Below are 14,213 nucleotides of genomic sequence, written 5' to 3'. Positions count from 1 at the left end.
TATTGCTTAGAGATATAGATTAAATATGCAGGGGTGAAATAATATGATCTTTAGAATTTGCTTTAAAAAAACTTTAATGAAACAAAAGGAAAGAAGCAGGAGATAAAAAGCAAGGAAAGGAGAAAAAAATAAAGGAAGTAAAAAACAAAGAAAGAAAGTAAAGGATGGATGGAGAGATTAAGATTAGATAAACTAAGAAATGCATCTAGCACAATGCCTGGTGCACAGTACCCAGGCTATGCACATTCCTTTCCTTTTTGCAAGCCCACTCTGCTGTTCTGAATTCTGAAAGTTCTAATACCTTCCTGGACTGCTGTGTCCCTACTTACTAGAAATCCCCATAGATTTTAACAACACTCCTCTTGCATTATCTCTTTGACACAAATTCATGGTGGAAAGAATCAAACTGAATTTTTGTTCTCCAATGAAGAAAATAAAATATTTCAAAGAAGTGTCCCAAATTCTGTTAGAATACTTGCAAGCTATTTTATTTGTGATATAAATTGCATATTCAAAACAGGTAGTTTTAATTGTATCATTTTATTTTCACAACTAATCTATGGAAAAATCATCCCCTGTACTGTAATTTCAAATGCTCATCTCATGCAAACGGGCCACTTAAAGAAGATAAAAGTTCTGAAGACTTCAGGCTCAAGTCTCACAGTTTTTAGGTAAGTGGCATTATCAATCAAAGCAAACAGTTCTGTGCTCATTTCCTATAAAGCCATCGTTCCCCAGACAGTGGAATCAAACATTTCCAGAGGAGAAAATTTTCCCATTTTCAATGAGTCCCAAGAAACCAGAAGTTCTGAGATTATCCCTGCTTTGTCCTTCTGCTCGCCCTCCACTGAGAAATTCATTTCTCCCTTTCGTGTTCATGTATTTTACAGCTTTTACTGATGGAACATCAAATCCAATCTACTTGTACTATACAGTTATTCATGGATTTTTTTTTCCATCTAGTTTTCAAATTCCCTGAACAATCAACTTTGTTACTTTGAATGCATTGAATTTGGTTCCTCAGCACTTCGCAGATGCTGGACACTGAAAACCTGGAATAGCAGCATCCACTCCAAACCTACATGTGAGAGTAAAGGCTGTGCTAACAAAATGAGGACAGGGTTTAAGACCAGCAGGGGTACAACGCATCCCCGGTGAGAAACCACACGATCAATTTTCCATCATCGGCATCATGTTTCATGAGTGGTCCTCCCGCCCCCAGCTGTCAGAGCCACCTGCAGCTGTGGGCTACCTGAGCCAGTCAGTAGTGTCAGACAGGAAAAACACCCGAACCACCTTGTGCTGACAGAGTGCGATGCCATCATGCTGTCCTGAAACAGGCAAAGCAGAACTGCAGCTTCCTAAATTGCTCTTTATTAAAAGACCAATATTTTCTAGTTTTTCCTCCATTCTTGACAAGTTTTTCCCACCACTACTATTAGTACTTCTGATCTTGCCACTTTCACTAGTCATATTCTAAAACAGCTGATTTAATGACAATATTTTTAAAAATATAGTTTAACCTTCATGGTTGACCTTATGTACTCGAAAATGATTTTTAGTAATTTCTATACCCACATTACTTATCAGTTTCAGCCCTAACTTTAGAGACTTCTATGAGTTTGGTACATTTTTTTCCTCTTTGCAAAAGGAGGATCAATTCAATGAGACGAGAAGTTTAAGCTTCATATTCTTAACACCAATGTTTATTTCTAAGCCTGTAACAGACGTAACTGTGGCTGAAATGTAATATTTTATCCGGAATATGCACTATTTAAGACAGTATTTAACAATCTGCTTCATTAAATGTATTCACCTGCCTTAACACTAACACGCACTTCATGTCTACAGTGGTCTTTAGTATCCTTTCCCCTTCTGTTTTTGTTTCTTTCGGGAGCATTTTAGGACTACTGCTACAAATGGAGTTGAGGTTGAACTGTTAGACAGAATTGCCTTTCAGCAGCTCGAGGAACGTAACTGATATGCTTGGTTTTCTTACATTTTCGATAGCAGTTGAAATGCACAGCTAGGAAAACCCTCAAGCCTGTCACTCTCTTTCCTCTAGGAATAGATAAGTTCTATTTCCCCAGCCTGCGGTATGAACGTGTGGCTTGTTATTATTATTTTTAAACCAGAACTCTAATGATACTAAAGAAGGCTACTGACACATTCTCATAAGTGCATACCAATCAAAAAGAGCATTTTTTCAGCCCCATCACCTCACACTCGATAAACAGCAGAGGGGGAAAAAAGCACAGAATCTAAAAATTAAACTGGGTGCTAGACGTGAAATCTTACAAGCATCCTCTAGTTTTAGTATAGCTCTCTTAATATAGCCAAGTTTTTTGTTTAGTTGATTTTTTTATTTATGTATTTTTTAATGAGAAGGAAGAAAAAAAAAAAGATCCTCTACCAGAAGCCATAAAAATCTCTCAGACGGTAAAACAGATAGCCCTAAAAGTTTTCGCCTAAATTCATACACATACCTAAAATAAAACTGCCCGATTAATCTTGCTACAGTACTTTGAAAAAGAAGACATTTGAAAATACAGTGTAGTTGTGATACTGCACTGCCTCTAATTAAGTGCAGACTAGGAAAAATTATTCTTAGTTTAGTCTATGGAAGAGGGGGTGGTGGAAATTTCTCTCTTTGCAATTCAAAATTATTTTAAAGATGGAGCGTTTCTTTTCCAATGTCTTCATTAAACAGAGCTGTTAAGAATTGTCTCCCAACCATCCCCAAAGAGCACAAAGCTACCCAGTATTCGCCCCATATGCTCGGCTTTGAAGTGTGAAGCTGTGACCATCCCACCAGGCTCTTACGCCACCATCAAAGCCATCTCATTACGCCCAGCGCTGAGAGTTAAAGCACGGGGCCGTAACCGCTCCAACACAAACACTGCATTAACAAAGCAACCGCAATATTCCTCCCCCACATGGCTAGAACTTGAAGAAATTTTTACCATATGTACACATGCACGAGATACGAAAATTCATTGTGCTAGAACATCATTGAGAAGTACATTAAACACGCTGACTAGAACTGGATGTTATTCTAAGGGACTGGAAAAAAATAAAATGCAGCTGATCTTTATGATGAAAGAACAGAAACATTAGGCTGAAAAACAAGATCAAGTGCAATTCCTAAATTGCATTTCTACTGACACATTCTGTTGCCTGTTCCTTCTTGAGGGAGCAGAAAACAATTTAGGCGGGAAAACAAAACTCTACTGCATATCACTGGATGCTACTGTTTACTCTATCATGTTTCATTTCTAAAGGACAAAAAAGCTTACTAATTGTGCTATGCTGATAACAGTGTCTATGATTCAAAGCGAACAGGACTTGCTAAGAAAGCAATTTCACTGGTGTCTCTGAGTTGTCAATTTACCACTGGCATGGCAGTGAAAAACAAGATGCAAAGAAAGAGCTCATCACATACTAACAGAAATGGGGTCAGGATAAGTACTTGACTGACTTTCGTGTAAAAATTAACCTATAATCATATTTTTGAAACATCTGTACCTAATGATTCCATTCCTTTCTTTTTGCTCTGGAGAAATCCTTACATTTGTATATAGGAAAGACTATTCAAGAATAGTCGCTGCTACATTATTTGTATTAGAAAAAATGGGAAATAATCTGAATGTCTTCAAATAGGAGAATAGAAAAAATGTGATATATTCATACTATGATAACTACACAACAGTTAAAAGGAACGAGCTATATATAACACCATAGATATATTTCTAAGCTACCTTGCTGAATAAAAAGGTTATGGTATAACAATATTTACATTACAAAAACATACATGAACTACTATATTGGATTTATGAGTATATACACAGATATAAATAAAAGCATGGGGAAAATTCTGGATTGAGTGTGAGCATACCATACCGTATCTCAGCAGGGGCTGGTTCAGGGACCCAGGATTGTAGGTGGTGGACAGAGGTGAACTTTAACCTTATCTGTACTATTTGAAATTTTGAAAAAGAGAATTAATGGAAAGTTCCATATGAGGTCTAGTAGATAAAACAGTTGTGAGAACCCTTTGTTCTGCTGCTGTCTTGATGGAAAACTATGAGTAAGTTTCTTAATGTTTCTGAGTCTCTTTTCCAGCTACAGGATGAAAGATTTGGACCCGTCCTCTACCTTTATTATAAACATGAGACTTACGTGCCCCAAACTCTTAATAAGCCATATAACTTCACGGAGACATAGGTATGGTATATTAGCAGTTTGGGACACATTTTACGCTTATGTCTTTACATCCAAGAATCTAAGAAGCTTACTATTTCCCTGCTTGTAACATACACTTTCACGGAGACCATGAACAAAGAGCTTGTTATTCCTTTGTAGGGCATATGCGGATACAGCTACCACTTTGTGCAGACACGATATTGCTTGTTTAAAGAATTACACTTTCCTGAGTGACCTAACATAGGTAACTTACACTATGTTCAGGCATTTGTTTTGTTCTGTCCTGTGGTGCTCTGATTGTTTCAGGTGCCGAGTTCATGGCCCCAGCTTTCCTGGGGGGAGAACTCTACGTAAATGGCAACAAGACAGGCCCTCCAGCGCTGTTTGGATGTTCACAAATACCTCTTCATTTACCTTCACAATAGGTCTCTGAAATACCTTCTCAATATCCTTTTGCAAATGAAGAACTGAGATGGGAGAAGCTGTCTGCTACAGAACTTGGAATTTTAGAGCTGAAAACACTTCAGAGATCTCCTGCTCAAGTGGTTTTCAAACATCTTGTCGTGCAATCCCTTTTTTCAAAAGGCACCTTATTTGGAATCTTGGTAACGTCAAGCAGAGAAGAGGGAGCCACTCTCTGTATGGTGGGGGAGGGGGGTAGCCCGGGCTCAGCAGCCCCCTCAGTAAGGCCCCAGAGAATCGACAGAAACAGTGACAGCCGTTTACTGGTGGGAGGCAGGGGGCGAGGGGCTTTACATATGGGCATTATTTCTGGTATTATTATTATTATTATGGTATTATTCTCCCTTGTACAGATACAAAACCAAAAAGAACTACAGAAGTGACTAAACAGTTCTCCTAAAGTCAGCTGGCAAATATGTAGAAGATCTGGGATTTGAACTCAGGTTTATTCAGCTCCAAAATTCTCACTCTGTCCACTAAGCATTTGGTTTCCCTGCCTAGCCGTCCAACGCGATGCAACTATTTAGGTTACACTGATCAAAAACTCACAGGCACATTATCTACACATACATACTGCATGGGTGGGATTGGAATTGGCTTGTTGCTTCCATATAGTACACTCCCTTTGTAAGGACTTCTCATTCTCTTTCAGGGGGAATTTTAAGAAGCTGAGGATCCCCCAAAGAGTGGTCAGATGGGATATGACAAAGCTTTGGGGATGGCCTGGAATCTCTCTGCTGGTCAGTGTAGCAGCAATCATAAACAGTCTTCAGTATAAAGCCCACTTGGCCACAGCAAGGAAAAGTTAAGGTGGCTCCCCCATCCAACCAGAGCTCCCCCAATGCCAAACAAATAGTTTGCATGAGGTAGTCTGGTCTCCTTGTGTGTGTCTGGCTCCCAGACATCTTCCGTCTTCCTGGTTCCCAGCCACTGGACACTGACAACACTCAATCTCTCAGCAGTCTTGAGCCCATCCCTAACTCTTGCCACTTGCTCCCAAAACAGGTCAAGTCCTTTCTTTTCCTTCCCATAGTCCCTCTCCTTTTTACCACCTCTCAGGGGATGCCTGTTTCCACACACCCATGCCTACCACTTTCAATCCCCTTTTGGAGGAAAATGCTTCTTGCCCACTACAGATGTCTCTGTCTGCATGGAGAGAGTTCAGCTGGTCTTACTGGCTATGAGTTAAACTGTGTCCCCTGCAAAATTCATCTGTTGAAGTCACACTCCCCAGGACATGAGAATGTGACCTTACTTGGGAATAGGGTCACTGTGGATATAATTAGTTAACATGAGGTCATATACTGGAATAGAGTGGGGCCCTAGTCCAATATGACTGGTGTCCTCATAAAAAGGGGAAATTTGGACACAGACAATATACAGGGAGAATGCCATGTGAATGTGAAGCAGGCCACCTACAGCCAAAATGGAACAGTTCCTTCCCTCACAGCACACTCAGAAGGAACCAGCCCCGCCGACACCCTGATCTCGGACTTCTAGACTCCAGAACTGTGAGATAATAAATTTATGTTGTTTAAACCACCCAGGTTGTGGCACTTCCATTACTGAAGCCCTAGGAAATTAAAACACTGGCCTTGCTCCCTGCCAACAACCTTTCCCTGATGGGGAGTTTGGGAGAGAGGCCTACCCCTTCTCCCTTCCCCCTTCTCCTTCTCAGGAGCTGGCCATTGGCAGAAAACATTTCCCTCCACTCCCTCCTTGCCATTAGCTTGCCACGGGCAGGCGGTGCTGCCTAGGGTGGCCTGTGACTGGCTGGATGATTCTACTACTCTGGGTGGGTAAGCCCAGCTGTTATATTAGTTTTATCAGTAAGAGGTAGTGTTTCCACTTCTCATCTGCCTTTCTCTTTTTGAACTGTTGAATTGGTTCAAAATTTGTGAAAGGAAGAAGTGTGCCCTGTATAATGCCCTTCTGTCAAACCCCAACCCCAGCCCTCTTGGTGAGGTGGCCTTCTTCCCTTCTGTACTCTACTGCTGTGGAGTAAACTTTGCACCCTGCTTTCCCAGGCCCTCTCCTTTTGGTTGTCAAAAATTCAAACATGAACACTGGCTATTACTTCTCACTATAACAATTCTATACCTGTCAAGGTAGCAGATAACTCCCTGTCCAGGAAATAGACACACATAAGCTATAGGGGGAAAAAAGAAAAGAAATGTACAATTATTATCTTGAGATATTATCTTACCATATATTTTTGGTTAATTAAAATTGGAGAGTGAGTTATTTAATATATACAATTGGGGCACACAATAAGCAACAATTTAATTACCAATAATGTTATAATTATTATGCATATCATTATAATCATATGTTGTTGTCATTACTATGATCATATGCTCTGAGTCTCCTGAGAGGCACACCCTTACCTCCCCTGTGGAGACCAGGCAGATGGACCGGGAGGTGCACGAGGGGGTGCACAGATGGGCTGATGAACTTAATCTTACAGGCCCATCAATGCCGCTAGCATCACTACATTATTTCTTAAGAATTTTCTGATCGTAGTGGCCTTGACACTGGAAGTCATATAAATGCTACGAAGGAGAGATGAAAAGGAAAAGGAATTCAGGGAAAGTGCTGCCAGGTTAGGAGTCTGGGCTCAAAAAGTTAGCATGATATCAACCATCTGCTATAAATCCCGTTAGGTGCAAATTCCCTAAAACACCATCAACAATCACATAAATTTAATCTCTGAGTGTGTGTGTGTATATACATATATATAACATCAGAAAACTTAGAGCCCTTAAACTTTGAGGCCCCCAGGGCTGCATCTGCTAGTAAGGGGTGAAGGTTAACATCTCCCACAATGACCCGTGGCTTAATCCCGGGTATTCTAGGAGACCCTTCCCCTAGGTGCAGTGGTGGTGGGGAGTGGGGGGTCTCCCAGTTTTAAACTATAAATCTTACAAGTGACTGTTAGACTAGGGAGGAATTACAAGAAGTGTACTGTTGGCAGCAAAGATTTCATGCACCTATTCACCCCAATTAGAAGATTCTTATGGTACATTTATTTTTGTCCAGATTTTCAATAAAGTGTATGCAATACACACCAAGAGTGAAACAGGGAGGAGGGAAAGCTGATACGAGGGTGTGCTATCAAGCCAGTCATGGCTGTAAGCAACTGGGCCTTGATCCTGCTGGAATGAGCCTTAGAATTGTCCATCTACCTGCTCAGATCCCCCCACTGGTCAACGGGTGCCCCATGGGGTATCACTTACTTGGACCTTACGTTGCTGCGGAGCCAAAGTGAGAGGAAGAGAGCAGCTTTTTCAAGTATGGTTTGTTCATCAGTAATTGCTTGTCTCGGAAGAACAGCTTAGTTCATCCCAGTTCTCCCATTGGACCTTTTCCTTCCTCATTAGTAGCTCTGTTTTACAGTGGTAGATATAATTCTATTGCGTTTATTAAGTCTGTAGCAACATACATTTATGAACAGCCTGGTAACTCTCCTTCATAGTTAAAATGTACTCAAGTCACTGGAAATTAATTTTGATATTTTAAGTACTTTCTCAATGCACAATTCCTTTTTTCCCCAGCTTTTTATATGGGGGCAGTATCCTATAATTCTTAAAGTAAATGCTATGTCCTAAAACTATGTTAACATATGTTTGTAAAATCAACCACTGTTTTTACGGCATGGCAATGGGGGCAGGGCTAATGGTAGACAGACCTGTATCAGTACCTCAACATCTAAACTGACTAATCTCAACAAAATCCAAGGCTGCTTTTTTATGAGACAATCTCCATAGCAACTGGAGAATCAGAGTAGAAAATTCTTGAAGTGAAAAGTTCTTCCCGATTTGCCAGATCAGACCATGTTTTGACAATCTATAATAAGGTAATCAAAGGGTCTTAAGACTATCACACAAGTGTTGATGTTGTGTGAATCTGTCATGGCACATGTCCTCTGAGTCATAAAAATACTCGAACAAACATCTAACAAGGCTGATAATTCTAATCAAATTCATTAACGTATATATTTTAAGATAAATCAAAAAGACCAATCATGTTAAGAGCTATAGCTATAGCTATATTTATATAAGCTACCTAGCTAGCATTCTATCTTTCCAATCTTCTAAATAATGTCAATGTATAAAGCACGATATAAACATTATTTCATTTGATTAATGACATAAAACAAAAAGCAAGTTTCCATATGATTTACAAAATTTACAGCTACAGTCCTCACTTTCAAAGCTGAGCATTATGAACGTACATGTCAGGCAAGCCCATTTTCACTGGCAAGTCACTGGGGGCATCTGCCTGAGCACCTTCTGCCTCGACCCGTCCCCTCCATCCTCACTCAGTCCTTCTCAGGAAGGTTTCTGTGTGCATGAGAAACAAGGCCATGTTTCAGAGACACTGGCTCCCACACGTGAAATCCTGAGTAAGGAAGAAGTGGAAACATACAGGCAGCATGATGGCCCACAGTAATCCTTCAGAGAAACTATAAAACATTGATAGAAGTCCAAAAAGTGAGACTAAACACCTTCAATATTGAGTTAGAAGTCAATTTACCTTTGATTCTAAATTAGGTGAATTTATTGTTCCTGAAGGACCCAAGATAATGAAAATCACCAAGAGGAATTGGAGAAGTAGGGACATCCAAGTACAGATGGGAGCACAGATCCCTGTTTGCTTTTACTTCTTCTAAAACCCCAGGAAAAAGATGGTAAAGGGATCTATTTTTAAAGCAATGACTCGCCCAAACAAACAGAAATGGAAGAGGAGGAGACAGCACTGGGACTTGGAGAGCAGATACTAGAGGAGTGGAAGATCGAGCAGACTCCGGACAGCAGAGAAGCAGCCTGACTTACAGCACAGGCACCAGAAAATAGAACTGGCAACTTCACTTTGGGAAAGAAGGTAAAGGCATAGTTCCAAACAGGGGACTGGTGGGATGTCTCTTTAAGCAGCAGTTAGATCCCACCACCTCCACACAGATAGGTAGCTGCCCTGCCCCAACCCTGCCAGAAGACGCAAGAGGTAAAACACACGGTGTCTGGGCTGGGGGACACTGGGCACAGCTGAGGGCAGTGGGGATTAATGAAAAGAGATGAATTAAGGGAATATTTATGCACTAAATGCTGAGACTCTTCTAGCCCTTGTCTGCAACTAGACCCCTAAAACATGGACAGCTGTGTGTACCTTCCAGACTGAAGACTGGAGGATCCTTCTCCAGCAAACTTGAAAAGCCCAAGAGGAAAGATCCCAAAGATCCTGAAATAGGGGTTCCCCAAAGAAACAACTCAGCCAGGTAGACCAACAGCTGACAAACCCAAACCAAACCCAAAAGACTCCATTCAGTCTTTTAGTGTCCACTCTTGGAGTAAGCAGCCAACCAAGGATCATCAGAAATCCGAGGAAAGCCTTTCAAACAAACAGGAGAAAGTGACCTGGGGGTGTGGAAGGGAGAGGGGTGGAGAATAGATACCATGAGGAAAGAAGAAATTATCAAAAATTATCCACTGATGCTGCATTCAGGAGACATGACCAGGATGTTATTTAAAATAGTAAAATAAAAGGAACGTTCAGAGAGTAAATAAAAGCACTTGGAAACTAATTAGAAGAAGTGAAAAACTTACTGAAGACTTGAGATATAAAGTAGAAGAAATCTGTAAGAAAGTAATATAGAAATATAAAGTGATTTTAAAAAGAGAGAGAGATAAATTAAATATAGAGAACCAGTACAAGAGCTGCAATATCCAAATAATGAGGCTTCCAGAAAGAACTGAGAAAATGGGAGAAATCACCAACGGAATAACTCAAGAGAACTGTGCAGCTCTGAGGGACAAGTTTCAGGGACTCAAAGGGCCTACCACAGACCCAGCATAATGGATGAAAACAGACCCATACAAAGGCACGTGACAGAAATTTCAGAACACTAGAAACAAAGAGAAGATCTTACAAGCTTCCAGAAAGAAATGACTGATCACATACAAAGATCAGGAATCGTAATAGCTTCAGAAGTGTCAATAGTAACACGAAAATAAGAATTCAATGATACATCTTCAAAACAAAGGAAAACTATGTCTAACCTAGAATTCTACACCTAGCCAAACTAAAATTTAAGTGTGAAGGAAGGAAAATGGCATTTTCAGACACACAAGTTCTCAAAAATGTACTTCCCCATCTTTTTTAAAAAAAGGAAGCTAGTAGAGGCTTTGCCCCCCCACAAGGACATGCACTAAGGGGAAGAAAGGACACGTGGGGTTCAGGAACCAGGTATCCCAAACGGAGAAAGATGAAGGGAACACGCAGGGTAGGAGTAACGGAAGCTGCCATGACGACAGCAGATTGAGGGTAACTGGTCCTAATGGGACCAGGTCAGCGTTCTAGAAGGCAGTTCTAGGAAGATGAAATTCAGAGAACATTCAATGCACAGCATGTTCTATCTGAATGTATGGAGAGATGTCATTATTGACAGAGTTTGGGGTTAAACAGTGGTAAGTATATAAAAAATTAAGTAAACAAACAATCAAAAAGATAATGATCAATTCCAGCAAAAAGAAAAAGTTGTACAGAAAGGGTAAAATAGTAATAACATCCTAATACTTCATTTTGTGTGTGTGTGTGTGTGCGCGTGTTGGGGATAAGGGGTGGGGTGCAAGGAAGCTAAATTCTCACATTCTGCAGTGAGAAGACAATAGACAGTGCCTAAAACTGAAAAACCAAGAAGTACCAATGTAGGTGTGATACTTAGATATCTGGAGTTGAATCCTAAACAATAAGATAAAAGAGCTGAAAGTACTTGGCCCAGGGGAGGAAGCTGAAGTATGTGCACAGTGAGAGGGAAAGGGAAGCTATGGAAGTCTTAGAGTTTGGGGAACAAACTCTAAGGTTTGACTTTTGGCCATGTGCATGTATCATTTTGATAACAACAAAAAGAAGTAAAAAGAGGAAGGAATGGAAGAAAGAAGGGAAAGAGGGAAGGCAGGGGGCCAGGGAAGGGGAAAAATGGAGGAGAAGAAAAATTTTGGAGACATAATAGAGATAAAAATGAAATGGAGCCTAACAGATCAACTGTGGTTTTTATAGAAAATGAAAACCAAAGTCTAAAACATTTTTTAAATTATAAGCTTTTAAATAAATATAGACTAGATCTCTGTGTCTCCTAGCTCTCAGTTTTATACTCAGCTGCCAAATAGAAGCACATAAAAATGCACTCATGCTCTTTCCACATCATCTGTAAGTGATGACGCTTTCATACCACTGCTTTGCTCCCCCGACCCCAGCATCCTACGGAGCCTCTCCACTCTCTCCATTCCCTCTTATCTTAGGCCGCCACCACCTTTCCAAACTGGCCTGCCAGCTCCCTGTCCATTCTCTGTCATGCAGGCAGAGTAATCCTGATAAAATTCAAAGCCAATCATAGACTTTCTTCCTTAAAACTCTTTAATAGTTCCCACTGCCTTTAGGAAAAGGTTTGAGCTCCTTAACCTGGCATACAAGACTTCCAGATATCACCCCTGATTACTTCTGGAGCTTCATTTCTTAACATTCCCAAGACTGCCTTTCCCACCTCACCCCATCTCTTAAGTTCTGGCCAGTCACACTGCAATCCTTTTATATGTCCTCAAGCCCAGGCTGCTCTCTCCTCTGGGCCTTTGCATTGCCTTGCCCTTTATTCTAGAAGTTCTTAAATTAAAATTATATGCAGAATTATGTGTGTGTATGTGTATGTGTGTGTGTGCATACACAAATGCACATGCATAAAAACTTGCAGTGGATTTTGACATTATAAGTCCCCTGAACACTAACTTTGGACCCCACTTTAAGAACCCCTTCCTTTCCCTAGAGTTGTTCAGTTCACAACCTGCCCAGCTGTACACAGTGGCTCTTCTAACATTCTTTTTGTTCTTTTGGAGGATTAGAGGCAAAAAAATGGAAAGATGGAATAAAAATGCCTTTGCTTTACTACCTTAAAAAAAAAATAACCTCTTCCTTAAGGTGTAAGCAAGCTTCCAGTTGATATCAAAAAGTTCTGAAATATGTTATTCAGAATCTTTGCATATGGAACATATATAAATTACACATATCAATATTAACTATCTTCTATGCCACTGGAATGTTCTCCATTGCCCTTCCTCCCAAAACAGGTTTGTTAAATTATTATTTTAAAGTGGTTTCCCTGAGGAGGGGTCATTCTAGTGAAAGGCATCCCACCACTGTTCTGAGAACAGCAAGATCCTCGGATTTGAGTACTTCTGCCTCATAAGAATGCCTAATTTAAAAAAAAAAAAAAAGAATGCCTGAGTGTGTTGTTACCAAAAAAAAAAAACCTTAAAAAAATTTGGATGATATTAGATGAACAGCTGTGTAGAAAGGAGAATGTAAAAATAAGAACTGAATGTTGGAGCATCAAAATAGTAACCATGTACAGTATATGACTGTTTTTAATCAGATGAAGATTGAAGCTATTATATTTCAAATCAAATGTTATAAATTAGTTCAAGAATGCAGCTGAGCTCTCATTTAATTAGAAATGTCCATGTTTAAATCATGAGGTACAGTAGCTGCCAATGAAGCAAAAGGGCAAGGGAAGGGAGAAATACTGTGTCCAGACCCTCCTGTTGTCAACTGTCTTCTACGCAGGACGAACATCTGGGGTGGACTAGTCCTGATGTAATGAAGAACTTCATGTACTAGCTAATTTGAGATTTAATGTAATTGGACATAATTGTTTTGAAGACAATTAAAATCATTATTCTGGTCTGGACAATTCTGAACTCATTTTTGTGTAAAACACATTCTCCTCCATGCTGGGTTTTAACTCCTTCTTACATGAAAAGTAAAGCAAATTTTGGGCCAAGATTTCCCCGGAAAGAATCCATAGATTGTCAGGTCATATTAAAATGCAGCACACGCAGTGAGGTACACCTCTGGAGACAAGCCTCATTTCCTATTTCTAGGGCTTGATGTGGCTTAGCTGGAGTCCAAATCTACATTCCAAGAGCCAAACAATTCACTATTATCTAAAAATGAGGCAACACCATAGAGGGATTTCTGAGGTCATACAGAGAAGTATTCAGTCATCCTAAGGCGGACTTTTCCCCAAAGGTTATGAGCCTCTGCATCTCCTAATTAACCGTGGTGCAGCTAGACAGTCTAGGCAAAAGGTCTTTCTTTTCTCCCAATTTGCCTAATTCAAAAACACCTCAAGTAACATAGCTCAAATTTTCCAAATTAAATTTACCCCTGGGGCTGAAATCAAGCCTCTGACAGTTCAGTTCTAAAGAAAATCTTAAAGAGAGTTGTGCACATGGGGAAAAAAAAAAATCAGAGGAAAAAGGGAAAAGGGGGTAGGAGTTAGCATTTAAGTGGGTTTTCAACCTCATCATTACCCTTGCTCAAGAAAATAGGACACAGATGGGCAAAACACACCATCATTCTGCCCTAAAGAGTCTAAGGAACTCTTTAGAAACTACTGTTGTTTCCCCATGATCTATCGTGAATTTGTTAACGGGCAAAATGACTGATTTGCCGCATCCCACAGCATTCAGTGCCCCAGTGTCCTGGGCTGGAAAGTG

At 40.2% G+C, this 14,213-nt stretch overlaps 1 protein-coding gene and 1 long non-coding RNA gene across 6 annotated transcripts in view; one reads left to right on the top strand and one right to left on the bottom strand.

Annotated features, from left to right (window-relative positions):
- FTCDNL1 (formiminotransferase cyclodeaminase N-terminal like) overlaps positions 1-14,213 on the bottom strand; it is a 73,784-nt gene that overhangs the window by 53,095 nt on the left and 6,476 nt on the right. The window lies entirely within an intron of this gene.
- On the top strand, positions 11,052-13,405 carry LOC140696652 (uncharacterized). Its single transcript, XR_012073161.1, has 2 exons — positions 11,052-11,129; positions 13,191-13,405. It is a non-coding gene; the product is annotated as an uncharacterized lncRNA (long non-coding RNA).

This window comes from Vicugna pacos, chromosome 5 (genome assembly GCF_048564905.1).
Source record: "Vicugna pacos chromosome 5, VicPac4, whole genome shotgun sequence".
NCBI classification, from domain to species: domain Eukaryota; kingdom Metazoa; phylum Chordata; class Mammalia; order Artiodactyla; family Camelidae; genus Vicugna; species Vicugna pacos.
The sequence above is the reverse complement of the archived record's forward strand: the minus strand, read 5'-3'. Positions and strand labels throughout refer to the sequence as shown.